Source organism: Mus musculus, chromosome 4 (genome assembly GCF_000001635.26).
Source record: "Mus musculus strain C57BL/6J chromosome 4, GRCm38.p6 C57BL/6J".
Taxonomy (NCBI): Eukaryota; Metazoa; Chordata; class Mammalia; order Rodentia; family Muridae; genus Mus; species Mus musculus.
The window spans coordinates 40,872,419-40,900,399 of NC_000070.6; the positions used below are offsets into that span (position 1 = coordinate 40,872,419).

General features: G+C 46.5%; 1 long non-coding RNA gene across 3 annotated transcripts; it reads left to right on the forward strand.

The window, feature by feature from the left end:
- On the forward strand, positions 1-27,953 carry Gm34289. Of its 3 annotated transcripts, XR_001784553.1 has the most exons (4): positions 1-206; positions 16,952-17,053; positions 18,874-19,070; positions 27,594-27,953. It is a non-coding gene; the product is annotated as a predicted gene, 34289 (long non-coding RNA). The 3 variants fall into 3 exon arrangements; XR_001784554.1 differs by lacking the exons at positions 1-206; positions 16,952-17,053 and adding an exon at positions 17,340-17,921; XR_001784552.1 differs by lacking the exons at positions 1-206; positions 16,952-17,053 and having other exon boundaries at positions 18,776-19,070; positions 27,594-27,718; positions 27,825-27,953.
- The last annotated feature ends 28 nt before the right edge of the window (positions 27,954-27,981 follow it).

Sequence of the window (27,981 nt, forward strand, 5' to 3'; positions counted from 1 at the left end):
GCTGAAGACTAAGCCCTGGGATTCACACCCTTAGGGTGAATACTGCACCACACTAAATCCTATCCTCAGGCCTTTCAGTACCCAAGGTGGTTTGGATGAGAAGGCTTCCATAGACTCATATATTTGAATGCTTAGTCACTGGGAACTGCCACTATTTGAAAGGATTGGAAGATATGACATTGTTAGATGAAGTGGTGTCACCAAAGGTAGGTTTTAAGGTTTAAGAAGCCAAGCCTAGTGTCCTTCTTGGCCTGTAGATTAGGATATAGCTCTTAACTACCCCTCCAGCACCATGAGTACCCCACACCTTCCCCACCACGATGATAATGGACTTAGCCTCTGAAACTGTAAGCCACCCCCGATTAAACGCTTTCTCAATAAGTGTTCTCTTGGCCATGGTGTCTCTTCATGGCAGTAAAACAATGACTAAAACCTATCTTTTCTTTCTAAAAAGTAATAAGAACAGTATACCCACACCTGTCCTGTAGAAACAACCTTGGGAATCCCTCCAGGCCTTCCTGATTGGGCCAGACCCAGCTGTACCAGGATACCCCTTGCCTCCCCCAGATCTGCAGGCCACAGTGGTCTCTGCTTTATTGCTGCCAAAGGTTATATAAACCTTAAGATATTTCAACAATATACATGTCGGCAATTATTTTTGTTGCAGTGGTTGTAGGTTTTTGGTATTGTTTCTTTTTTGTTTGCTTGTCTTTAAAACAAGGTTCTCAAAATGCAGCTTTGGCTAACCCGGAACTTTCTAGACAGACAGGGCTGGCTTCAAACTCACAAGAGTTCTGTCTGCCTCCATCTGCAGAGTGGCAGGATTAAATGAATGCACCACCATGTCTAGCCAAGCAATCATTTTCATTTGCTTACCTTGCTGTAGTCACTGCCTCCTCCTTCCAGGAGAGCCCTCCCCCTTCCTCTCCCCCCCTCCCCCCATAGTACATGTCAAGATGCCAGCAGTGAGGCAGACCCTGTTGCAAGGCCATGAGAGGACACAGGCTGTCTCCAGAGGCTTCATCTTATCTTGCTCTCTCTGGCTGCAGATGTTGGGTCTAAGAATAAGGCCTGGTTTCTCTCATTTCTGGGCTGAGTCTCTGGAGGGGAAAGCTCCCAGAGCCTGTCAGAAGGCCTCAGCAGAAAGGAGCTGGCAAGAAACTGAAGCATGACAAAAGACCTCATGTCTCTGCCCCCTGCTGTTGTGTAGACCCAGTCCCTTAACCTGCTTGCCTAGCTGCCCGTGTTCACACCTGCCGGCCAGAGCTGAAGAGAGACTGGGAGCTCTGAGAGGTTACAAAAGGCATAAATGCAGTTGGTGTTTCGCAGTGGTAGCTCACAAAGTCCTTACAACCAGCTATTCTACCTGACCATTGTTACCTGGGGTGAGGTCTGTCTACCTACAAAGGCAGCTTGGCCCGTGTGGATTTCTCCGTTGCAATTCATCACTGGGAAGTGTACACACCAGGGCAGGCTTTGAATGCCACGATGACAGCGGGTTCCAAAGCCCTGGTACCAGGTTTCAGGCCCTCTGTGGAATAAAAACCCCAGGAATACACACAGGTCTCACCATCTCCCCTCAGGCCTACCTTACCTGGCCAGGCCTCAAAGGCCTCTTGTGGCTATTCTTTCTCTAGGCTTTCCACCCCCCGACTCTGATAAATGCCCTGGGATTAGCCCTTCTGTGTTTGTTGGATGAGCAATTTGTGTGTGTCTGACAAAACTACATCTGAATAATATTTGGTACAAGCCGAAGAAATGTGATCCACTATATTTCTCTCCAGCCTGCTCTCGGGAGCCAGCCAGGCTCCTGCCAAAAAGGCTGTAAGATTCTACCGCTGAGTCTGGCAGCCTCAATATGTTTGCAAGCAGGGAGGGAAGGTGGGGGATGTGTGTAGGGCAGGGCCAAGGACAGAAAGGCAGAGCAGCCTTAGTGACCTAGCCAGTGATTTTATAGCCCCTGTAGTAATTTAAGGGCATCACAGGTGACCATGGTGACCACCCCATCGTCCTGGAGACAGGAAACCAGGGGGCCCCATGCAGCGTCTGGCTGGTTTCCTAGGTCCAAGGTCCTGGGTATGAATGCAGTCAGGGAAATTCAAGGGAGTCCAGCGGCCAGATCCCAGGTGTGGGAGGATAATAAATGCTAAGCTCTTGTTTGTGCATGTGTGGGATGAGTGTGGGGTAGGGTGAGGTGTATGGAAGGCTATTGAAATGCTTTCTATTAGTGTAGGTCCCTGATCTGAAGAGCACAGAGCTTGCAGCTGTGGAAGTCACAGGCTGGACGTGTAAGAGGGTACGGGGATGCAGAGGAAGAGCAAATTCAGCACGTAGATGTGCCTATGCCATCGAGCCCCATCCTGCCACACCCACATACCCCCCCCCCCCCACACACACACACACATGCACACGCACACAGGCCTTCCATCACAATCCCTTACAATCACTCTGTTCTTCCTTAGGGGCCACACATGAGTCCCCAGGCTTGTTTAACCCAATTCTCTATAAGCCATTGGCTGCAAGGCAGGGTACTATCTTGTTGAGCACCGAGCTGACCACTAATGAGACAGGACAATGGTTTCCTGAAGGGAGGGGTAGATAAAAGAGGCTGGGAGCTCAGCTGCCAGTTACAGACCACAAGAATATCACAAATAACATGATGGACAGAAGTAACCATGCAGGAAGTGAATGATTTTGGCTTTGAAAAGAGGGTTGGGCATCATGGCACAGACCTGTAATCCCCAGCACTTGGGAGGCTGAAGGCAGAAAGGTCACAAATTGGAGGCCAACTTGGTGCCGGGTGTGGTGACATTTATGTATTTGGTTTTATTGAGACAGGGTTTCTCTGTGCAGCCCTGGCTGTCCTGGCACTCACTCTGTAGACCAGGCTGGCCTCGAACTTAGACATCCACCTGCCTCTGCCTCTCAAGTGCTGGGATTAAAGGCGTGTGCCACCACACCACTCCAGGCCAATAGTGGCACCTATTTTTAATCCTAGCCTGTAGGAGACAAAGGCAGGCAGATTTCTGTAACTTCAAAGCTAGCCTGGTCTACATATGGAGATCTAGGCCAGCCAGGACTGCATAGTGAAACTCTGTCTTAGGAAGAGAAAGGAGAGAGAGAGAGAGAAAGAGAGAGAGAGAGAGAGAGAGAGAGAGAGAGAGAGAGAGAGAGAGAGAAAGGGAAGGGGTAAGAAGGGAAGGAAGAAGGGAGGGAGGAAGAGGTGGGCTGAAAAGATGGCACAATGGGTAAAACGCTTGCTTCATGAGCACAGCGCTTGTCTCCAGCTGGGGCATGGCATGTGTGTGTAACCTCAGAGCTGAAAGGCATGAGGTGGAGGCAAGATGGCCCCTTAGGGTTTTCTAGCCAGCCAGTGAGCCCAAAAGGCAAGCTCCAGGTTCAGTAAGAGACCCTGTCTCAAAAACCACAGTGGAGAACAATAGATGAAGGCATCACACGCACGCACGCACGCACGCACGCACGCACGCACGCACGCACGCACCGTCACAGGAACACCATCCTCAGAGTCTGCTGGACAAACACCCGGTGGGTGTGAAGCCAGACCTTGAAGCATCTGTGCAGCTATGCAGCCCTGCAGCTGTGAGTCTGTCCTGTGGAAGAACAAGCGAGGTTTCACAGAGTTCCGACTTGTCAGTAAACACACTGTCACGTACCCCACAGGATACCATCTGTCTCTCATACGCAGAAAACCACACGCACCTGTGAGAAGGCGGGTGCCATCTGTGCTGGAGCACAGAGACTGCGTTATGAAAGTTTAGAAACAGATTAGAGCAATTTCACTTGGAGGAGTTAGGGAGGTTTCGTGGGGACAGGTGATATTAGACTGGCTTTGGAGCAGGGTGTTGTTTCCCTATACACACAATGCTTTATTTTTTATTTTTATATTTTTACTGTCTTTCATTTGATTTTTATTTATTACTTTCAATTTGTTGGCCACATTTACTTATTTACACGCATGTGTGTACAAGTGTGGGCCTGCATAACACAATGCAGATGCTGAACTCAGAAGGCAACTGTGGGAATCGTTCTGTTTTCCTACCTTGTGAGTTCTAGAGATGGAACTCAAGTTGTCCAGCTTGGCATTCAGTGCCTTTACCCGCGCACCCATTTTAAACGTCCCCCTCCCAACTTTTTAAAAAAATCTACTTATTTTGCTGTGCTGGTAGTGGACCCTGGGACCTCACGAATGCTATCAAGTGTTCTTATAGCTAAGCTACGCTCACATGCACTCCCAATCTCACACCCATGGCAAACTGCAGAGGGAACCCTTTTCTTTTTCACTTGAGGTCACGTTCATGGGATTCTTTTTCCATATAACTCTCCAGTCAGACTATCAGAGACATCGTATGAGAAGAAAATCAATCTGCTATCCTAACACCTTAGGAGGTGTGTACAACCGAGACGTGTAGGAGATGTGAAAGATATGAGGAAGAAAGGGGTGGGAGGAGCCATGACGGTGGGGGCGGGGTGGAAGTGCTGATTGGAGTAACGAAGAATGTGGGCTGATGACTCTGGAAGGTTTGTGGATGGGGAACAGTGGGTGATGTGGCTAAGAAAGGGCGCTAAGGAGTTATCTGGAATCACATTTTTTGTTAAGGCTGAGGAATTTGGCCTCAGCCTGTGGGGAGAGAGAGGGGGGCTAACACAGCTGTGTTCAGGAAGCCATTCTGGCAATGGCATGTGGCACAGGCTGGACAACCAGCCAGACAACTGTCTCAGGCAACAAGGGACAAAGCCTGTGAGCAACTGCAGCCCTTGACAAAAACATCTGTTGAGCATTCGTCCCACCGCTTCAGTCAGAGCGGTCTTCTGACGGCCTCACAGTCTTGGCACTGTAGCTTCCTTGACAGCACAGGCTGTTTGCTGACTCTCCTGGGGCCTCCGGGCTGACATGATTCTTGGCAAGTGTTCATTATATATCAGCGAAATTGCTGACTAGGGCAGTGAAGGAAAAGGGCCGTGGGTGTACAGAGATCGGCGCAAATGTCTGGGATGGCATCCTGACTGGCAAAGACTTCTCCCCAGGCCTGAGTCTTGGTGTGACCATCGTGTGTATGGGGAAACACATGTGTGTGAAGGAGATATATGCGTCTTGATCTGGCTGCTTTTGAGTTGCCATCCTTCCGTATGGGTCAGAGAAGCACATCCCAGAGCTTTTTGAGTTTTTGGAGAGGCGGTTGTCTAATGGGAGACTGCACTGTGGACCGTCCTTGGTGCCTTAGGAAGTATGCTAAAAGCTCTTTCTGAGTTGCAACAGACAGAAAGCCAAACTGAGCTGGGGAGGGGGCGGGACTGGCTGTGTATTGTTTCCTGAGATAACATTTCTGGATAGCTACAATCAGAGATTCTAGCAGGGTCCTGCTCTCTTCCTTCTGTGAATGTCTCCTTCCCTCCACACTTCAGGCTTCTTGCAATGGCTTCACTGTGGGGCTGGAAACATGGCTGCCAGGAGCCTGGGCTTCCCATCAGAAATAAAGGGACAGAGGTAATTTCTCCCAGGAAAATCCAAAGATTAGGTGGAAGAGCCTATGGGAAGAGGTTGATCTGGCTTCTCCACAGCAACCAGGAATTAAAAACATCACCACCCAGCATCAAGCTCACTGGGATACCCAAAACAGAGCATTTCATTTTGAGATCATCTTTCTTCTCTCTTAACATAGACTGGAGAGTGACAAAGCTGGGGGTGGGGTGGACAATTAGGCCCCATCTTCATCTATTAAAAATGTAAGCAGCCAGTGGTATAATAGCCATTCTGGCAGCGATGCAGAAACGGTTGCTTCTAAACAGCTGGTGTCAGGACAGCGCGCATGCAACCTGTGAAAAACAAGTTATTTGGTGGAGGAGGTCAAGGGCTGAGAAGAGCTTCCTTTACTTTTGACTCAATAATCCCAGTCTTGAGAAACAGTGGAGAGTTCCAAACTAAACCCAGCTAGTACAGTGTGCAGGAGATTCTTGTACAACAGTGTTCCTCAGGTGAAAAATAAATAAAAATTAAAAATTAAAAAAAAAGAAGCTACACTTAAAATAGAAGCAATGAGAAAAACAGGGTTGCAATACTATTACCAGACAAGGTTAACACACACACACACACACACACACACACACATACACACACACACACACACGACCTAGAAAAGACAAAAAGACTTCATGATGAAAAAGGGTGAATGCTAAATGAAGTTCTGTCATAAATATCTATGCATGAAAAATATAGCATAAACTGACAATGACAGGAAAGGCAGGGAGTCGAGACCAGAAACACAACTGGGCATAGGAAGTTTATTTTCGTTGTATTTAGTTGTGTGTGTGTGTGTGTATGTGTGTGTGTCCCTGTGAGAGCAGGTGCCATGGAAGCCAGAGAGGTCAGACAGATTGTAGGCCACCCAGCCTGCACTAAGAATTGAACCTCGATCCTCCAGAACCAGGATCCTCTGGAGAGCGTTCACACTCTTAACTGCTGAGCCCCGTCTCTCCAACCCCAGAACTAGGGAGTTGTTTTGTTTTGTTGTTGTTGTTTTGGGGTTTTTGGGTTTTTTTGTTTTGTTTTGTTTTGTTTTTTTGTTTTGTTTTGTTTTTTCGAGACAGGGTTTCTCTGTATAGCCCTGGATGTCCTAGAACTCACTCTGTAGACCAGGCTGGCCTCAAACTCAGAAATCCGCCTGTCTCTGCCTCCCAAATGCTGGGATTAAAGGCGTGTGCCACCATGCCCGGCTGTTTTGTTGGTTTTTTGAGACAGGTTTCTTTGTATAACAGAACCCTGGCTGTCCTGGACTCACTTTGTAGACCAGAGATCCACCTGCTTCCAGAGTGCTGGGATTAAAGCCGTAGGAGGTTTTTTGGTGTGGTTTGATTTTTTTTTTTTTTTCCGAGACAGGGTTTCTCTGTGTAGCTCTGATTGTCCTGTAACTCTGTATAGACCAGGCTGGTCTCAAATTCAGAGATCACCCTGCTTCTGCCCCCAAGTGTTGGGAACAAAAGTGTGTGCCACCACAGCCTAACAGTAGGTAATTTTAATTCAACTCTCTCAGCCTATGATTGATTAATAAATCAGACAATAAAAGCAAGCATAGGGCTGGAAAGATGGCTCCGCCGGTAAGAGCACTAACCGCTCTTCCGAAGGTCCTGAGTTCAAATCCCAGCAACCACATGGTGGCTCACAACCACCAGTAATGAGACCTGATGCCCTCTTCTGGTGTGTCTGAAGTCAGCTACAGGGTATTTATGTATAATAATAAATAAATCTTTGGGCCAAAGCAAGCAGGGACTGAGCTAACCGGGGCTAACCAGAGCGAGCAAAAGTCCTAAAAATACAATTCCCAGCAACCACATGAAGGCTCACAACTATCTGTACAGCTACAGTGTACTCACATACATAAAAAAAATAAATATATCTTTTTTAAAAAACAAGCATAGATTATATGATTTATTAATTAGCAAGAAAGATTGAATTAAAATATATCAAACTACAAACCTTGAAAATCAGTAATATATTCCTTTGGAGGTACCCATAAACCACTTAAAACTGACCATTTCAAAACTCAAACAGCCCAGCCAGGCAGATATAGTGGTAGGTACACACTGTTAGTTCCAGCCCTCAGAAGGCTGAAGCAGGAGACTGAGTTAGAGGCCAGCCTAATCTACTAGTGAGTTTCAGGGCGGCCAGGGCTACATAAAGAGACATTGTCTCAAACAAAACAAAACAAAACAAAACAAAACAAAACAAAACAAAACAAAGCAAAGCATAAGCCCCCAAACTGCAATACATTTCAAAAGGTAGACTAAGTTCAAAAAAGCCTTCCCTAGCTGGGCTGTGGTGGCGCAGGGTGGTGCACGTCTTTAATCCCAGCACTTGAGAGGCAGAGGCAGGCAGATTTCTGAGTACAAGGCCAGCCTGGTCTACAAAGTGAGTTCCAGGACAGCCAAGGCTACACAGAGAAACCCGGTCTCACAAAACAAAGCAAAACAAGCTTTCCCTAAGGTGTGTCACTGTGGGGGTGGGCTTTGGAGGTGTCCCTCCTATGCTCTGGCTACGCCCATTGTAGAAGAGACCCTCTTCCTTGCTGCCTAGAAGTCAGTTTTTCCTGGTTGCCTTCCAATCAAGATGCAGAACTCTCAGCTCCTGTCCAACACCAAGTCTGACTGCATGGTGTCGTGCTTCCTGCTATGAGGATAACAGGCTAAACCTCTGAGACTGTAAGCCAGCCCCAATTCAAATGTTTGCCTTTATTAAAAAAGAAAAGCCGCCTCTGATCAAATCAGAAACAACAAAAGTAGAAATTAATTAATTAAAAAGTTGAAAATTAAACAAAATAGGATGTTTTTCAGGCTTTTAAAAAGAAGAGAATTCTGACACACGCATGAATGAAAATTGAGGACACTGGGAGAAGTGAAATAAGCCAGTTATGTAAAAGTTATGCTATTATGACTCCACTTTTATGAGTTACTGAAAAGAGTCAGATTCGTAGAGATGCAAAGCGATATGGATTCCAAGGTGCCATAGTCAGGAAAAAACTTGAGAGTTATGTTTAATCAGCACAAAGTAGGTTTATAAGTCTTTTAGGTTTACAAGCTTTGGAGATTGGTTGCACAACAGAGTGAATATGTTAGGCACTACCACCTGTACACATGAAAATTGCTGAGATGCTAAACTCTGTGTCCTGGGATTTGTGTACTGGGATTGGAGATGTGGCTCACTTAGTAAGTGCTGCCTACCATACACAAAGCACTGTGTTCAGTCCCCAACACTGCATATATATATAACTGGGCTCAGTGAGCCAGCACTTGGGAGGTGAAGATAGGAGGAGCCTACATTTTAGGCCATCTTGGTTACAAGTGCAAAACTTGCCTGGGAAACATGAGACCCTCTTGTCTGTAAAACAAAACAAAGACCTTCGACTTGAAAATGAATCCTGGGCTACCAAGTTTATTCCAGGCTAGCCTGGATAACTTAGAGAGACCCATTTCAAAATGAAATACTAAAAAGGAGAAACAGCTGAAGAAATGGCTTGGTAGTAGAGAAGTATAGTCATTTGTGAAGTGCTGGGTTTTATCACCAATAACACCACGCACACGCACACGCGCACACACACACACAAAAGAAACTTTCAATTGATTCTTTTTTTTAAGATTTATTTATTATATGTAAGTACACTGTAGCTGTCTTCAGACATTCCAGAAGACGGAGTCAGATCTCGTTACGGATGGTTGTGAGCCACCATGTGGTTGCTGGGATTTGAACTCCGGACCTTTGGAAGAGCAGTCAGGGGGTGCTCTTACCTACTGAGCCATCTCACCAGCCCTCAATTGATTCTTAAAGTTCAAAATGACTTTTAAAAACAAGAGATACTTCTCAAGGAAATAGTCTAAAATACAAGACAGAGGATTTTTAGGCTTTTCAAAATTACAGTTATTATTTTACATACCAGTATGCATGTGTGCATGTGTGCATGTGGGCTTGTGGGCTTGTGGGCATGTGGGCATGTGGGCTTGTGGGCATGTGGGCATGTGGGCATGAGTATGGCACACAGAGCTCAGACAACAGTCTTGTAGAGTTGGCCCTCTCCTTCTACTGTGTGGTTTCTGGCAATCAAACTCAGTTCTTCAGTCTCAGTGGCAAGAGTTTTCCCTGGTCAGCCATCTTGCCAGCCTCAGACTGATCATTTTTATGCTTCTTTCTACAGCTTATATTATCTTCAGATGAAGGTTCACAGTGATAGATTGATAGATTCTAAACATTGCAAGATCTAAGACTAACACACACACACAGGCACACACACACAGAGGCATGCACACAGAGGCACACATACACAGGCACACACACTGACACACAGACACAATTGCTTTTCTTCTTGTACTTATTTAATGCCTTGGCTTGCCCCAGAGGATCATGGGCTGGAATCTTCATTCCCTTTTCTAGTCTGACAGTGATGAGGCAGACTAGGTGGAGCCTGCTAAGGCCTAACTAAGTCTGGCTCCAGGGAGTTGATGACCTCTGTGGGGATGAAACTTCAGTGGTGGGACTTGATCAGTTCCCCTGAGAAAAGAGTTGTACACCCCACACCCTGCACTCTCCCTTGTGCTGGGATGGAACCCAGAGCCTTGTGCATGCTAGACCAGTATTCTACCACTTATCATATCTACAGCCATTGGTTTGAGACAAGGTCTTACTATATAGCTAAGGCTGAACTTGAACTTGCATTCCTCTGGCTACAGCTTCCTGATGCTGGCACCATGCCCCAACAAGAGTAAGCAAGGCTGACTGACCCCTTCCCTGAATCCCTGGTTCTTTCTTACTTTGGGGTGGGGGAGCCAATGCGACTGGGTCCTAGGGCCATATTCATGCTAGCTACATCACAGGCCCTGAGAACTATTCCACAGATGTCGCTTGCCTCTTCCTCGTGTCCCATGGTTCCTGCCCATTCCTTTTGCTGTGGTACCATCCGCCCTCCCCAGAGCCAAATACATGCTGGTGGTGTCATGCTCTTGAACCTTAAGAACTAAACAAACCATGGCATGGTCAGTCTCAGCCGTTGGTGCTTTGTTAAAGTAATACAAACTATGCTAAGACAGACAAGCATGGCCAGGCCCTGGAGAGTAAAAATAAAGGAGGGTGTTGAGTTCATCTCTCCCTTCATGAAGCAACAGCCTGGAGGAAGACAGAGCCCTGGAGGAATTCCCAGGGCAGGAAGAGGCAAAGGCAAGGAAACTGGACATTGGCGGATGCCTGTAAGGAAAGCCATTGCCCTAGAGCCGAAGGGCTGAGGTGGGCATTACAAACGGAAGAAACTACATCAAACGGTAGGAGACCTGACTTGGCAATGCCCATCCTGGGCTGCTGAAACCGATCAGTAGTTAGAGCACTGACTGCTCTTCCGGAAGATCTGAGTTTGTTCCCCAGCACCCACGTACAGCAGCAGCTCACAGATGCCTGTAACTCCAGCCCCACGGGTTCTGACACCCTCTTCTGAGCTGTGCTGGCAGCTGCGTCCAGTGTGCACACGCCACGCACAGCTACACACATATACGCAGGATTTAAAATAAATCTCAAAACAAAGAAAGCAGTTTCAAATTGAAAACCCCACTCAACCCCACTAACTAGCTTCAAAGAGTAGAGGAAGCCAACCAACAGAGAGGTTCTTTCCACCAAAGTTAACCCTTTGCACCTAGGCTTCTGAGTGGGGGCTTCCTCTTTGTTACCTCTAAGTAAATCATTTCCCCTCTCTGAAACTCAGTTTCATCATTTGAGAAATGGAACCAATAATGCCAGCTGGGTTTTTCTGTTGCTGTTCTTGTTCTTAAATCAAATGAAACGGTGTGTGTTGCGTTTAACGGTCAGAGCCCACACCTGTAATCCCAGCACTTGGGAGGTGGAAGCAAAGGCTTAAGAGTCAAAGCCAAGGCTGGAGAGTCGGCTCACCAGTTACGATCACTGCTGCTCTTCCAGAGGACCCAGCTCAGGTTCCCATCACTCCCGTGGTGGCTCACAACCCTCTATAACTCTAGTTGCAGGGAATCAGGCCCTGTCTTCTGGCCTCTACAGCCACTGCATGCATTTGGTGTATAGACATACAGGTAGGCAAACCCTTATACACATAAAATTAAAATCAATAAACTATTTTAAAAAAAAAAAAAGACTTTTTAAAGAGTGTTCAAAGCCAGCCTCAACTACACAACAAGTTTTAAGCTATGGGATATATGAGACCCTGTATCAAAAAACAAAGTCAAATACATTTCTCTAGAGTTATCTGTCTGTTGAGAGTGTCTAAGCAGTCACAGTTCAGAGCTGGACCAGTGAAGGAAGGGCTCAGAGAACTAAAGCAAGAAAATGCAATTAAGGAGTGGCACCAGGGGCCAGTGGTGCTGCTTGCAAGGCTGGGTCCTGCGTTCTAGGAGGCGGTGCCTGGTGGCAGGAACACAGCGAGTGTTTGGCTTCTCCAGAGAGTTCTCTGTAAGCTTCATCTCCACCTCAGCCCTCCTATGCAAACATCCAGAGCTTCTCCCCAGAAGCACTCGGAGGGTGCCAGAGTCTCAGACTGAGTGGTAATGGAACATAGCTTAAGAGCTGGTTGAGTTAGAGTGTAACTTCTCCATTCTTGACTTTGAAGCTTTTATGGAGCTCTGAGAATTGAGCCATACTTAAGAAGCCCACACATGAAAACCTCGCCCTTAGGAATATAATTAATTTGGAGCCCAGTCCTGGCTAGAATTAGACTAAATTCCAGATGGCATAAAGATTTGCATGTAAAACATGAAATCATAAAAATTGTAAAAGGACACAAGTGGATATTTATCGTGTGGGAAGGAAGGGGGCGTGTGAAAGAGTTTATGAAAGAGAAGTGCTCTACATTTAGCACCAAAAGTAAATACAGAAAAAAAATGATAGCAGCTGAGAAAAAGAAAAAAAGCTACAAAGTAGCAGTTAAGGCCTCCCACGCCAGAGCTAAGGGCACAGGGAGGAGGGCCTGGGGCCATTCCTGGGAGTAGTTTATTGGGCAACTGCATTTGGAATATGGAAGGCAACCACCCTTTTTCCTCCTGCACATGTCCTGATCAGCCAGCCATCGTAGGGAGTCACTCCAGTGAGCACTCCAAGTAACAAGTACTCCCCCATTCCCATTCCTATTCCGCAAGAGAATGTTGCCATACACAAGACCAGGCACCTCTTTATCCAAGCCTCTCTCGCCGTAAATATATATCACATATGTGTATGTATGTGTGGTGCACACATACACACTCATCATATATATGACATTAGCACATTCTAGTCCTTCTGAACAAGAACACACAATTAAAAGTTTGAAGAAGGAGGCTGGAGAGAAGACTCAGGGAACAAAAGCCCTGGTTGCTCTTCCAAAGGGCCCAGATTCAATTCCCCACACCCATGCTGACTCACGACCATCTGTAACTCTAGTTCCAAGGGATCCAACACCCTTTCCTGGCTTATGTAGGCACAAGTCATACAAGTGGTAGACAGACAGACATATAGGCCAGGCAAAACACCTATACACACAAAAATTGTTTTACGGTGAACCAGGCATTGTACATAACTTTAATCCCAGCATTTAAGGGGCAGAGGTAGACAAATATCTCTGAGTTCAAGGCCAACCTGGTCTATACAGGAAGTTCCAGGCCAACTAAAGCTACATAGTGAGATCTCGTCTCCAAAAAAAATATTAAATTTAAAAGCTGAACAGAGACTGGAAGGTAGCTCAGGGAAAGAATACTAACCTATTTTGTAATGGAGTTGACAGCCCAGCACCCCACCACCTCCAAAAATATTTTGTCTAGAATTCCTAAGAAAATTACTGAGTAAAGTCAAAGCTGTGAGAGCCTACTGTGCGAGGCGGAGCACACTTTGCCACACACTTTGCCACGGTGGTCATTTTGACCTAAAGGCAACTGAGAAGACAAACATAAACCTCGGTCCTCTCTCTCCCAAAGACAGGCCTCAGGTTCATAAAGACGACAAAAAAAAAATTTCCTTTTGCTCAGAGGACAAAGATTAAGGCTGAGCACAGCTTTGGAGCTGGCTTAAGGACCCAGGAGTAGCTGCAGAGGAGTCCCCGGGACCAGCCTCACCGGCTAGCTTCATCTGTCTCTCATGCCTTTCCCTTCTCTGCCTCCTCCCCTCCTCTTTCTCCTTACTTGGACAAGAAAATTTAGCCAAGGTCAAAAGCAGACATTTGCAGTGTAGACAACACGTTGTGCTCTCTTCTCTCTGGAGGAAACATCTGTAGAGGTTTCTCTTTGGGCATGTGCCTGCATTGTAGTTTCTTAGCCTCAAGAATATTAGTGTTTTCACTACACTGGAGAAGAGGAGAGTCTAACTAATTTAAAAGGTAGTATTTTAAATACCTGGGGAAAGGAGAGAGAAGCACGAGTCTCTTAGCATTAGTGTCAGGACTGGAGGCTAGACTTCGGTTGGAGTCCTGGCTCCACTACTTTCAGTCTGTAATCCCAGAACCCCTTCCCACCCTTTCTGTCTGGATCAGTGAAATGGGAGCATACTCTTCTGGGCCTCAGGATAGTTCTGGGGCTAAACAAATAAAATGGCAAAGCACTTTCCCAAGGCCATTAGTTCTAAGCAAAATGTCACGAATGCAAATTCCTTCCATCCAGAAAGACAATGCGGTTTTGTAAAGTGGCTAGCATACAACACAGGGGAATGGAAAGGACTCTGGCTTGACGAACATGCCTGGAAGATGAATTTATTTCTGGTTCACCAGCTTGTGTCTCCTTCTCTAAGGAAAAATAAGGCTAATTAGATCAAAGCAGCTCTTGAATGTGATGTAAAATCAGATCATTTTCTCCCTATTGTGGGTTGAATTTTGTCCACACCCACACAAAGTTTTAAAATAAAAGACATGTTGAGCTCCTACCTCACAAAACCTCAAGCAGTGACTTTACTTGGAAATAGGGTCAGTACACATGCAATTACTTTCAAGTTGAAATGAGAGCTCCTCAGAGTGTTCTGGCCACGAAGATACACAGAGACGCACAAGGAGAAGCCACAGGACAAAGGAATCATAAACTGGAGTGGCAGTGATTCAAGGCACTAAATGTTCCTGGGTGTCCAGGAGTTAGAAGGAGCCAACCCTGCTGGTATTTTATTTTTAATGTTCCATCCTTCACATTAGCTTACTCCATTGTATTATTTAACAACCCATTCTGTCCATCAAAATACCTCAGAGTGTGCCTGAAGTTACATTAGTGTTGTTCTTTTATTGGGCCACACTGGTTACACCTCGTTCTCAGCAGCTTTCCCTACAAGAAGCTTCATCTCTCAGGCTCTCTCTCTCCACTCCCTTTCTCTAGAGTGTTTTCCTCCCACACCCTGCACACTGAGTGTCTGTGGCTTTGGCTCTTGGTTCTATTGGTCTATATTTTTCTTCTCAGAGATAGGAAAGGAGTGTCCATTCATTTAAAACTTCATTGGATCCCACTTGAGTTGGCCTTCCTTTAACAGCCCTGTGCACATGGAAGTTTCTTTTCTGATCCAGTTTCCAGTTACAGTCTTTCGTGGCAAAGAAGGCTCGTGAGGAGAAGCATGGAGCAGTGTGTCGTTGGGAATCAGGAAACTTAGACAACTGCTGGGGTTCAGCCTGCACCCCCTTCTCATGCAGCCCAAGACCTGGGCACCCCACGGAAGGGTCCCTGATGATACTTTTACATTTATTTTTATTTTATGTGTATGAGTGTTTTGCCTGCATGATGCTTGGTGTGTTCCTGGTGACTGTCAAGATGAGAAAAACGAAGCAGATCCCCTGAAACTGGAGTTACAGAGAGTTATGAGCAACCACATGGGTACTGGGAATAGAAGCCAGGTCCTCTAGAAGAGCAGGCAGTGTTCTTAACTGATGAGCCATTTCTCCAGCCTCTCACCCTACCTCCATATCTTGATGTCAGGCTACTAGCCTCCAAAGACATGAAAAATAAATTTTTAATGTTTTATTTGTATTTATTTGTTGTCTTTTGAGTTCCCCCAAGTTCCTTTAAACTTACTCCAGTTCCATGGTTGTTGTTTGTTTGTTTGTTTGTTTGTTTGTTTTTTGAGACAGGGTTTCTCTGTATAGTCCTGACTGTCCTGGAGCTTACGCTGTAAAGCAGGCTGGACTAGAAATCACAGAGATCCACCTGCCTCTGCCTCCCAAGTGCTGGGATTAAAGGTGTGTGCCACCACCGCCTGGCCTATTTGTTTTTCTTTTGAGACAGGATCTCACTCTTTAGCCCAGGCTGCTCTGAAACTCACTATGTAGACCAGGCTGGCCTGAAACTCATGGCAATCGTCCTGCCCCAACTTCCTAAATGCTGAGATTACAGATGTGAGCGAGCCTCCAAGCCTTTGCTAGTACAATGCCTTTTTAACAAAAAATGAATAATTGTTAGTGAGTCAGGTGAGAAGGAGGGAGGGAGGGATATCAGAGGAGAGGAGGGAGGGTTGTCAGAGGAGAGGAGGAAGGTGACTCGAATGATACCCAGTAACTGGGGACGGCAAAAGCAAGAGGAAGTCAAGGTCACCCACAGCTACATAGTAAGTTCAAAACCAGCCCAGGTTACATGAGACCCCAGAGGTGGGAAGAGACACTCAGGTAGGAAGTGGTGGAGCTACATACCAATACAATACCTCAAAGATATTTTCTTAAAAGACATCCAGATCACATAGGTGATAGGCAGATGGGATGCTAGTCAGTAAGCCAGAGAAGGCCAACAAAGGAAGATGTAAAGAAAAAAGGAAAAGACTAATTCAGTCTTGGACATGGAGAATCTGAGGAACTTAACTAGCAAAGGTGGCCAGCACGGTATTTCCAAGAACCTTAGTTCCTCGAGGAACAATTGTTTCAGGGAAAGAGAGGCTCTTGGAAGGTTGTTCTGGGCCAATCTCTAGAAGACAGAGCCTGGGGCAAAGCTTATGTGTTCGTGCCTTCAGAGAAGTGGCCCCTGAGCATGTGGAACTGTGCAAAGTACCAGAGAAGAGCCAGAGGCGTTTGGCAGCAGCTCGCTGGTGTCTGAACGCGATGTAATTGAACTCATATAATTGACTGTTCTGCAAGCTCCTCTCCATCTGTACCTGGGACTGAGTCATTTATAAAGTACACAGATTGATTTCTTATAGTCCTAGAGTCTGGAAAGGCCGAGGCCAAGAGACTCGAATCTGATAAGGCCTCTTGGCTGAGGCACTGGGTGGCAGAGGGCAGAAAGGCAAGAGACCTGTGAGAAAGCAAGGGGTCATCAGCTGCAGCCGCAGGACCTGTGGTAACGGCAGGTAGCCAGCCGTGAACTCCCTGTCCGGCATCTCATTCAGCACTGGTGCACTTGTGGTGAATCTTCCAGCTTCTACTCTCAAACCAACCCCAAAGAAGACAGTGAAGGCCAAGAGGCAGCAAAGACTGCCTGCTTCAGGAGGCTCTTCATAATATTTTTCTGCTTCCAGGGACAGATCCAGCGAGAGGATGGTCTGTGTTATTCAACACTGTCCAGTGTTGCAGCACATCTGGTGACCTTGGCCTTCACTGCCCTGAAACACGGACGCTGAGTCAGAAACAGGGAGTGTGGGAGAACTGGAACAGGAAACACCTCTCTCTCTCTCTCTCTCTCTCTCTCTCTCTCTCTCTCTCTCTCTCTCTGAAAGAGTGGAAGCTGAAGCATGGTTCAAGCTCAGCCCAGAGGGCTGCTTCTAACTGCTTCCACTCTGGATTCTTTCATGTGTGTGTGTGTGTGTGTGTGTGTGTGTGTGTGTGTGATGTGTATGTGTGTGTCTCTATGTGTGTGTGTCTGAGTGTTTGTGTGTCTCTATGTGTGTGTCTCTATGTGTATGTGTATGATTGTGTGTCTGAGTGTGTGTGTGTGTGTGTGTGTGTGTGTATGTGTGTGTGTGTGTTTTTTGCGGGCGAGGGGAAGATGGCACACATGCGGCAGGCAGAGGCTAACTCTCTGGAGTCTGTTTTCTCCTTCTACCTAACACGTGTTCTGGGAATCAAACTTGGGCTGTCTGGCTTACCTTCACCTGCTGGCCATCTACCGCAAACTGCCTCTCAGGACACCAGCATGATCTAGGTGGTCTCCTCTGCCCCATCCCTCCATCCTCTGCTCTCAGCTATAACTGAATCCCAGGTCTGGAACCAACACATTCAGCAGCCTCAGCGCATGTGTGGTAACAACGTCAAGGCAGACCACAGTCTGTGCTCTGGAGAGGAGGCAAGCCCACTCCATGTGTCCTGGTTTCTCTTTTAACCTAGAAGCTCTTTCGCTTGCTGCTGTTACTCATGCCTGTGGCCCATTTTCCTGATCAGTCTCTTTTCCTCTCTGCTCACACCTCCTCCCTCTGACTCTGTGATAAAAGTGCTGATCCAGTCAATGCCGGAAAGCCATCCCAGCTCCTCACAGTGCAAAATTAGACAAAGGTTGGTCACCTGTAGGAAACTGCAGATGGCAATGGCTCAGCTTTACACCACAGGTATGGGAGCAGAATGGCAGCATGAGCCTGTGGGGAGGACTTGCCCTGAGCTGCTGAGCCCTGGTGAGGTTTCACAGTAACAATCTAGTTCCCAGCTTAGGAGGAGATAAGCGTCCTCACTGGAGCCTGGCACTGACCAGTCACTGGACCAGATTGTCAGGTTTTAGTGGCTTGGTCATCTGGGGAGAGTGAGGGTCACAGGTCAGAGAGTCTAGGCAGGGTTTACCCTCATCTCAGCTCTTACCCCACGAGGTCTCCATACTCTGGAATATTGCAGCCTCCATGGAGGACTGAGCCACAAAAAGGAATTCTAAGTTGGGGACTGAGCTCAGTGAAAGGGGTTTGCCTATTATTGTCCACCAGGCCCAGGGTTCCATCAACAGAACAACCAGAAAATTAAAAATAAATAAACTCACACCCGCGGGACATGTTCACGTGCTTCCCCCACCCCATGTCCCAATACCAGGAGCCCCATCAAAACACAACTCTCAATCTTTGTTGTTGTTGTTTTTGAGACAAGGTCTTATTCTGGCTAGCCACACTGGCCTCACACAGATCCACTTGCCTCTGCCTCCTGAGTGCCAGGATCAAAGGTGTGTGCTGCTGCGAGTGGCCCAACCCTTGATCTTTAAAACAAAGCTCAGGGTGATGGACAGCCCTTAGGTAGCTAGGAGGTAGAGTCAGATCAAATACTGATGGAGGTGGCTCTCTGATGGCCTCCATCTCCTCTTTCTTAAAAAAAAAAAAAGTAAGATTTAGTTTATTTTTGTGTATATGTGTGTACGTGCGTACGTGTGTGTGTGTGTGTGTGTGTGTGTGTGTGTGTGTGTGTCCCCACTAGCACACTTGTGGTAGGGAGTACCAAGTAGAGCCTGGCCTCTGATGTCACTTTCTTCTAGAGCTGGATGTCTCCAAGAAAGCAACTGTTTCTGAAGCCCTGGAAGTTCCATATCAATGAGCTACTGGGTGTCCTGGCAACGTTCCCTGGGAGAACCCCAGCATCCTGGCCTTTCCCCAGATACCCGTGGCCCTGGCAAGCTTCAAAGCTACAACCCAGACATGTCCGGGCAGAGCAGACATCAATGGACTCCACCAGGTGAAGCTGGAGTAGGGTTGGACCAGCAGCTGGGCTGTCTCACCCACAAAGAAAGAATGACGGAGATTCAGGACAGATAGCACCGGGAAGATGGGAAGATGGGGCTTGGAAGTGAATGCAGGGAACTCTGACTCGAGGTAGGAAGAGCAGAAGCTGGAGGTAGGGTGAGGGTGAGATACACAGACACTCCCTGTTTAACACCTGGCATCCAGACCCCTGCCCACACGCCCACCTCATGCCAGCTTAGCTAACCACAGGGACTCACTCAGGACGCAGACCGATGTGGTACCATGTGCTTTGGGATGTATAGTTTTCTGTTTAAATGCCTGGAAGCTTTCCTGGCAGATATCCCCTTCTCCAAGAAGTATTCTCTAAACCAGACAGAACTGCTCTTGGACATGGTGGCACACACCTTTAATCCTAGCACTCGGGAGGCAGAGGCAGGCCCGGTCTACAGAGTGAAGTTCAGAACAGCCTGGGCTACACAGACTTAAAAATCAAAATCAAAACCAAAAGCCATAGATGTTTAAGGCTCAGTGTAATGGTCATTTATTAGTTCACTACAGTCTTCTCAAACGTTCAGAAGGTTTGTTAAAATCATCCAGAAGGTTTGTTAAAATTCAGATTGCTGGTTCAGTTCCGACCAGGTGTGGTAGAACACATCTTTAATCCTAGCTCTTGGGAGGCAGATCTTTGTAACTTTGAGGCTAGCCTGGTCTACATAGAAAGTTCCAGGCCAGCCAAGTCTATAAAGTGAGACCCTGTTTAAAACAAAACAAAACCAATTTTCTGATTCTGATCTAAGTGAAGCAAAGAATTTTCACCTCTAATGAGATCTCAGATGTTGGCTCTGCTGCCAACTCAAGAGACTCATTAATTTAGCACAAAGTCCTATAATCCCTCTATATGGTAGGTGTTTATGTTAACTTGTTCATTTCTTGTCAACTGAGGACATGTGCTAGACCTAGACCGGGTGTTAAGTGTTGACTGTTCAGTAAATTGGGCTGAGACTTTGTCACCACAGAGCTTCCAGGCAACTGGGAGAGACAAATCCAACAAAGTAAACACGCCATGAACAATACAACGAAAGGAGAGAACGCTGCGCATGTGCACTCTGAACTCCACACATGTGCACTGTGGCATGTGTGCACATATATATGCACATACTACATAAACGTAAGAGAAAAAGTAAGAACACGAAAACAAACTCCGAGAAGAAATTAGAAGTATATAGGAATGAACGTCAAACATTGACTGCTTTCTCAGGTAAAACCTTTTGAGGGAATGGACATTTATATAAGATTAAAAAAAAAAGCCACTATGCCACTGTGCCACTTGGGCTGGCCTCCTACTCCTGGTCTCAACAAATCCCCCTGCCTCAGTATCTCAAGGAGCCGGCACTATCATGCCCATCTCATACAGCATACTTTCAGCAAACAGCTAGTGGGACACTTACTATGTTGTCTTGCTTTCAATTTTAACTTTCCTTTAAAAAAATATTGGAGATTGAATTTAAAGCCCCATAGATGTCAGACAAGGGCTTTACCACTTGTAAAGTCCTAGGTTCGATCCTCAGAACCACATAAACCAAGCACTGTAGTACGGGCCTATAAACCTAGCACCAGGGAGGATCCAAGAGGGTCAAAAGTACAAGAGCCTCCTTGGCTACACATAGCCAGGGAGAAAATGACAAGAAACATGGGAAGAATTCTGTGTCTCAAAAAAATAATAAAAATAAAATAAAGTGCTCTCAGCATGCTACAGAGCAGGTCCTTGGTAGATGTCAAGAGAATAAATAGAAGGATGATAGATGAATTAATGAAATCTAGGAATCTAGGCATGCATACATTCATGCATGCTGTTTTACTTATGGTTTTATTGGTGTGAGGAGACACCATGACCATGGCAACTCTTAAAACATTTCATTGGGACTGGTTTACAGTTTGGGAGGTTCAGTCCATTTATCATCATGGCAGGAAGCACAATGGCATGCAGACAGTCGTGGTGCTGGAGAAGGAGCTGAGAGTGCTACGTCTTGATCTGAAGCAGCAGAAGAAGCCTGTGTGCTACACTGGGCATAGCTTGAGCATATACAAGATCTCAAAGCCCCCTTCCACAGTGACATGCTTTCTCCAACAAGGCCACACTTCCTAATGAGCCACTCCCTACGGCTAAGCATTCAAACATATAAATCTATTGAGGCCATATCTATTCTAACAACCACACATGGTAAGTGGATGGATGGATGGACAAATAGACAGATGGATAGATGAATAGATGGTTGATGATACCAGAAGCAACACACAGAACTGTCAGTAACAGCAGAGATGGGGACCCAAGTCCACATTGTTGCCCACAGCAACCTGAGTGGTTCTTTTTGTGTGTTTGTTTTTTCAAGACAGGGTTTCTCTGTGTGGCCCTGGCTGTCCTGGAACCCTCTCTGTAGACCAACCAGCATCAAACTCAGAGATCTCCCTGCCTCTGGCTCCAGAGTGTTGGTATTAAGGGTATGTACCACCACCGCCTGGCAGTGAAAGAGATTTCTCTCCCTTCCCATGTCTCTGTAATTTTCTCTGAGTATCCTGCCTCCTAACCCAGGTTTCTGGTGGCATCAATGAGACAAGAGCAGAAACTTAGATCACTCCTTTAGTTATTTCCCAAACCTGCCCGTCATATCTATAGAGTGCCTGAGAGGATAGAGCTGGAGAAGTGACAACAGCCTTTTGGAGAAGCCCAGAAGACCATGTGTGGATCACAGACATTGAAACAAGAAGCTGGAACATCTTGGAGATGTTCCAGATGCCAGAGCCTTGAGCTATCTGCTGAGGAAAGATGCTAACAGGGAGTAGAACCAACTCAGGAGAAAGAAGTTTGTTACAGTCAACCAAGATGAAAACTGAAAGACTGCTTTGCTATCTGACATGGAGATGCAGAGTTTGGAGTTTACCTAGCTGGTTTCTTATTTTACTTTTGAATTACAGTTAAGTGACTGGATGAATCTCAGAAGAGACCTTGAACTTTGGACTTTTAATATTGTTGAGACTGCTATAGACTATGGGAGTTTTGGAAGTTGGACTAAATGTATTTTGTATTATGCTATGTTTAGGTATTCCCCCCCCCACACCCAGATTTATATGTTTGAACAAACTTATAGGGGCCAGGGAGTGGAATGTGATGGTTTGTATATGCTTGTAACAAACTTATAGGGGCTCAGGGAGTGGTACTAATAGAAGGTGCGGCCCTGTTGGAGTAGGTGTGACCTTGTTGGAGTAAGTGTGTCACTGTGGGTGTGGGTTTTAAGACCCCATCCTAGCTTCCTGGAGGGCCAGTATTCTGCTAGCAGCCTTCAGATGAAGATGTCGAACTCTCAGCTTCTTCTGGACCATGCCTGCTTGGATGCTGCCATGCTCCCACCTTGATACTAATAGACTGACCCTCTGAACCTGTAAGCTAGCCCCAATTAAATGTTGTCCTTATAAGAGTTGCCTTGGAGCCGGGCAGTGGTGGCGTACACCTTTAATCCCAGCACTTGGGAGGCAGAGGCAGGTGGATTTCTGAGTTCGAGGCCAGCCTGGTCTACAGAGTGAGTTCCAGGACAGCCAGGACTACAGAGAAAAACCCTGTCTCGAAAAAACAAAACAAAGTTGCCTTGGTCATGGTGTCTGTTTACAGCAGTAAAACCTTAACTAAGACAGAGGGGTAGAGCATCCAAGACAGAAGCTGCAACAAGACCTGGATCTCGGCCATGGGAATTCTGTCTTGGATGCTCTCGCCCAGTCCTATGCCTGGCAGTGACTCAGTATAGATGCTCTTCCTACACTCTGCAGAGTTCTCACTCTCACTTGCCAATCCCTCCTTATTCTGATCATTAGTGTAGTTAATAATTCCTTAGGTTAAGCTTTCTCTATTTGAATTACTTTATGGCTTCTCTTCTACAATTGGAACTTAACTGGTAGAGGAACTGAGATATATAATGTAGGCTCCCTATCTGACTGATTAGAGTTTATCGTGTATGGAGCAGGTGGACTGGAGTGTAAAAGAAGCCATTCTTTAGAACAAAAGAGAAGAATGAAATAGGTTCTGAGTTGGGCATGAAGGTACATGCATATAATCCCAGCACTTAGGAGGCAGGGGCAGGAAGATCAGGAGTTCAAGACTAGTCTAGCTTACATAGGAAGTTCAGGTCAGCCTGGGCTACAAGAAAGCCTACTCTCAAAAAGCAAATGAAATATAATCATCATCACAGATGCTGGAGAGAGGGCTCAGCAGTTAAGAGCACTTGCTGCTCTTGCAGAGGACTGGGGTGTTTCTCAGGATCTACCTGACAATGAACAACCAGCCGTACCTCTAGTTTCTGGGGATCTCATGCCCTCTTCTGGCCGCTTCAAATCTGCACCCACATGGTGCACATACACAAAGCCAGACAAATATTCAACACATTAAAAAAGAATAAATCTTAAAAACAACTACAAAAAGAAATAGATGCTGAAACTCCCAGGTAGTCTAATAATTTGAATAATTAATCCCCAAACTTACACTAGCTTTAGTTTATTTTTGTAGTTTTTAACCAGAAGAGTCTGACTGAGAGATGCTGTCTCTTCACAGTCTCTATCACTTCAACAGATCCACCTTCACTGTTTTCTGCTCTTCCTTGGGTACTGAGAAGTTAGCTGAAGAGTACATAACCCTCTGCCTTCCAGTTCAGTTCTGCTAATCAGTGATGCTACAAGATATGAGAGGTGTCAAGGTGCTTACTATTCCCTAATTCCACTCCAATCCCTCCCCCCCCCCCCGGACCCTCCACTCCCAACCTACCCCCGCCTTCACCCCACCCTACTCCCCACTTTCAAACACCCCCGTCCCTCTATGCCCACCCTACTCCATCCTTCAAACACCCTTGCCCCTGACTCCTTACTCCTGTCCCTACCTCTGCCTGCACTTCCACCTCTCCCACCCCGCCCCCATTCCTACCACCACCACCACCACCACCACCACCACCACGCCTCCCCCATCCACCCCTTTCCTGACAGACTGCCTGGCAGGTATCAGTGCATAATATCTCCTAAAAATCCCTGTCTGCCCTGCTCTCCCAGAACGGCTTCTGCCAGGCCTCCTGGGAGGACATCTCTATCCTAGGACACTGGTCCCAAGTCCTCACAGGTTCTCATTTGTTTGTTACTTTAACCTCACTGGAACCTCTGTAACAGTCCCTGCATCAGATCCTCAGGGAGGGATGAAGAAGCCTCAGCTGATATTCCAGCAGAGGAGGGGAGTGAGGGTTTAGGATACCTAACAGAGAGATGGAGATTTCTGACATACATAGTCAACTGTAGTAAAATTTAAGAAAAAAAAAAAAAGCTTTTAGAGGCGGGCTGTTTAAATTATCGATTCATACTATTCCACAGTTTCCTTATTAACTGAGAGGGAGATTGTGGAAAGAACTTCCTCAATCATAATGAAGGATTTAGAAATCTCGGGGCCAGAGAGGTGGCTGGACAGCCAGGAGCTGGCAAGCCAACAACGGAAGATGGATCCCAGGCCGAACACGGCAGCAGTGTTACAGGCCTGGCTGTGAGTCTAGAGGGCTGACAGTTAGTTTCCAGGTTCTCGTGCCGCCTCCCTGGATTAGTTCTTTGTCTTTATTTTATGTGTACGTGGGCTTGGCCTCCATGCCTGTGCACCACATGGATTCTTGGTGCCCACAGAGGCCAGAAGAGGGCAATGGATTCCCCTGGTCATTGTGAGCAGCCCTGTTGGAGCTGGGAATCGAATCCAAATTCTCTGGAAGAGCAGCCAGTTCTCTTACCCACAGAGCCGTCTCTCCAGAACATACCTCGTAGGAGTTGTACAGAGACGTGTGGAAAGTTACAAGAAATGGAAGAGCTTGTTAAGGGAGAGGCCCAGAGGAGCCCAGAGGCATCCCAGGCCTTCCCAGGGGCCTGGCTCCCACAGGCCATTAACATAGTACCCTCCCCCTCCACGTTCATAAACTTGCCTGTTTCTCAAACATGCTCTGAAGGGAGGCAGGTGGGCTCTGGACTGCCAGTCTCTTGTTTCCGCTTTCCTGCTGCCTTTAGTAAGTTAACCTCTAGAACCCTCTTCTCCCTTCCCACTTCCTATTCTCCTGCCTCAGAAGGTGAGAGTCAACTCCTGCAAATGGTCCTCTAACTTCCATACAAGCACTGTGGCATGTGTCGCACACTTACACAAAATGAATGAATAATGTAATTTAAAAAGATTTTTAAAGGGGGAAAAAACCCTCTTAGAGATCCCAATTTTGGCTGGAGAGATGGCTCAGCGGTTAAGGGCAGACTGCTCTTCCAAAGGCCCTGAGTTCAAATCCCAGCAACCACATGGTGGCTCACAACCATTGGTAATGAGATCTGTCACCCTCTTCTGGAGTGTCTGAAGACAGCTACAATGTACTTACATCTAATAAATAAATCTTTAAAAAAAAAGAAAGAAAGAAATCCCAATTTCTCTATATTGAGAGATGCATATCTGTCCCTACAACAGGGACATGGCTGGTTAACTTACAATCATAGTATGCAAGGCTCTATGATTAGCCAAAGAATGACACCTGAACTCAAATAGTTTATAAACACAAAGAGTATTTTATTCTGTGAAGTCCAGCATGCTGGGGTCTCCCCATTACCAAGACAGAGAGAGAGAGACAACCAAGTGAGCTTGCAGGTCAGATCTAAAGCACGATAGGGGATTCCAGAGCTGGTGACCTTTATCCTACTCCATCTGTGGGGTCTCGAAACTGCTGTGTATTATAAAAAAAGAAAGGAAGAACCAGGAATATGTTTGATAGAGGTGCGGTATGGTGCAGGGTACGGGCATGCCTCTACAGACTCAAGCTGTTCGACAGCCATCCGACAGATATAGTGTGGAATAGTTTGTTTAGGGCACGGGAAGGGGAGTTGAGGGAGGAGAGACAGAGAAAAACAGAGGAGGGAGAGAGAGAGAGAGAGAGAGAGAGAGAGAGAGAGACTGGCCATGAACACATGGAGAGAGAGTGGGGAGGGGAATGGGGAGGGACAGAAGAAAGAGTAAGAGAGTAAGAGAGTGAGGAGGGGGCAAGCAGCCTCTTTTATACTGAGTGAGGCCTACCTGGCTGTTGCCAGGTAACTGTGGGGCAGAGCCTAGAAGGAATGCTAACACAAGGTAGGCGGCCTTTCCTTATCTTACTCTGTCTCCAGGGGGATGGGGGCTGGAAACTGTTACTGGGGAGGTCTGGAAACTTGCTGACCCATTGTCCTTGCTTCAGGCCAGGTTGCAGGGAAGCTTCTGATAGTTGCTGACTAGCTGCCCGAAGACTGAGGTTTTTTTTCTAGTAACTGGCATGCCTGGGCTTGCTTGGACTTGCCCAGTTCTTAGGCCTAGTCTCCTAGGCTGCCAATTTGAAGCCAGTCATGGAGTCAGCCGGTCTCATCATTATAGCGTGTTAATTATGATTGCAGCAATTCTAATAGTGAAGCGTTTATAGTGTGCTAGGTGAAAAAGTAAGGCACGTAATGTATAGCTATTATAATTTCAGTTATGTTAAATGTGGACAAATACACATGGAGCAGGAAACGTGTAAAAAAATTTTTTTTCACCAAAATGTATAGCAGTTGTTATTAGGGAGTGAGTTTGCAGGGGGAGGGGGAGCCTATTTTCCTTCTTCAAAAATTGTACTATTATTTTTATATATTTATTTAGAGTGTGTGTGTGTGGGGGGGTGTTATTTAAGTGCTTTTATGTGCATGTAGAAGCCAAAGGACAACTTGGGGGAGTTAGTTCTCTCCTTCCATCATGGGGATCCTGGGGGATTGAACTTAGGTCTTCAGACCTGGCAGCAAGCCCCTTTACCCACAGAACCATCTCACAATTCCCAAAGCTGTTTTCCTTTTTAGGCAGAGCTTTGTTTCTGAAGAGAACACTCGTCCCATGCTGGTTCCTTCGCCAGGAACAGCCTGACCTTGGCAACTCCCATCCAAGGAATAGGCCTCCTCTGATACACTGTTGACTAGGCTAGGGGTGGAGCCCTAAGCAAACTGGGTAAAATCTCTCCAGAAAGGGGTCAGGTGAGCCAGGTTTTGTGGGCACACTTGTAGTTCTAGTACTCTGTAGGGTTTAGAGTTTAAATGTAGTCTGGACTATTTAGTTAGAAGACATCCAAGAAAAGAAGGAAGACGAAGAAGGAAGACGGAAGAGGGAAGGGGGCGGGGAGAGAAGGAAAGGAAGAGAAAAATGAGGAACAACCCAGCTTAATACCCCTCTTCCTTTCCATGTAAATATAGGCATGCCTGCCTTTCTCTGAATTTTTGAATAGAATTAAGACATCTACTTCCCCGTGGACATTAGGAGATTATATCTGCTCTGGTTCTCTGGAGAATGTGGGCATATTCTCCAGCTGAAAGCTATACCTCTCCCTGGGCCAGGAGCAGGCAAAGTGCTGCAGGGAGGGTCTTGGTGTGTCTATATGTTTTATTTTGTCAGGCTTATCCATGTCACAGTTTTCTGCTTCCTTTCCAGTTGTTTGCTGCTCTCCTGAGATAGGCAGCAGCTACAGTGTTTGAATAAAAATGGTTAGTTGGGAGCCAACTCTCAGCAGAAAGCAGCTATCTTCTCTACATCCATCTTGGGCTATTTACTTACAGGTTGGTACTTTTCCACCATGACAAGAGGCTTGTTTTCCTAACATGATGTTTTTGCAAGCAGCCCACCACAGCTGAACACACTCTGATAACATTCTGTTTTTCTCAGACACATCCTGGACTTGTGGTTAAGTGTCTCCAGCTGCACTCCCCAGATTGTGTTTATATACCCAGAGTTGCCTTTCAATAAATGAGACTTGATTAGACTGCCTTGTCACTATTCTTTGCGTCTCTTGCCCCTCCATCTCTACTCTCTGCCTTGCAGA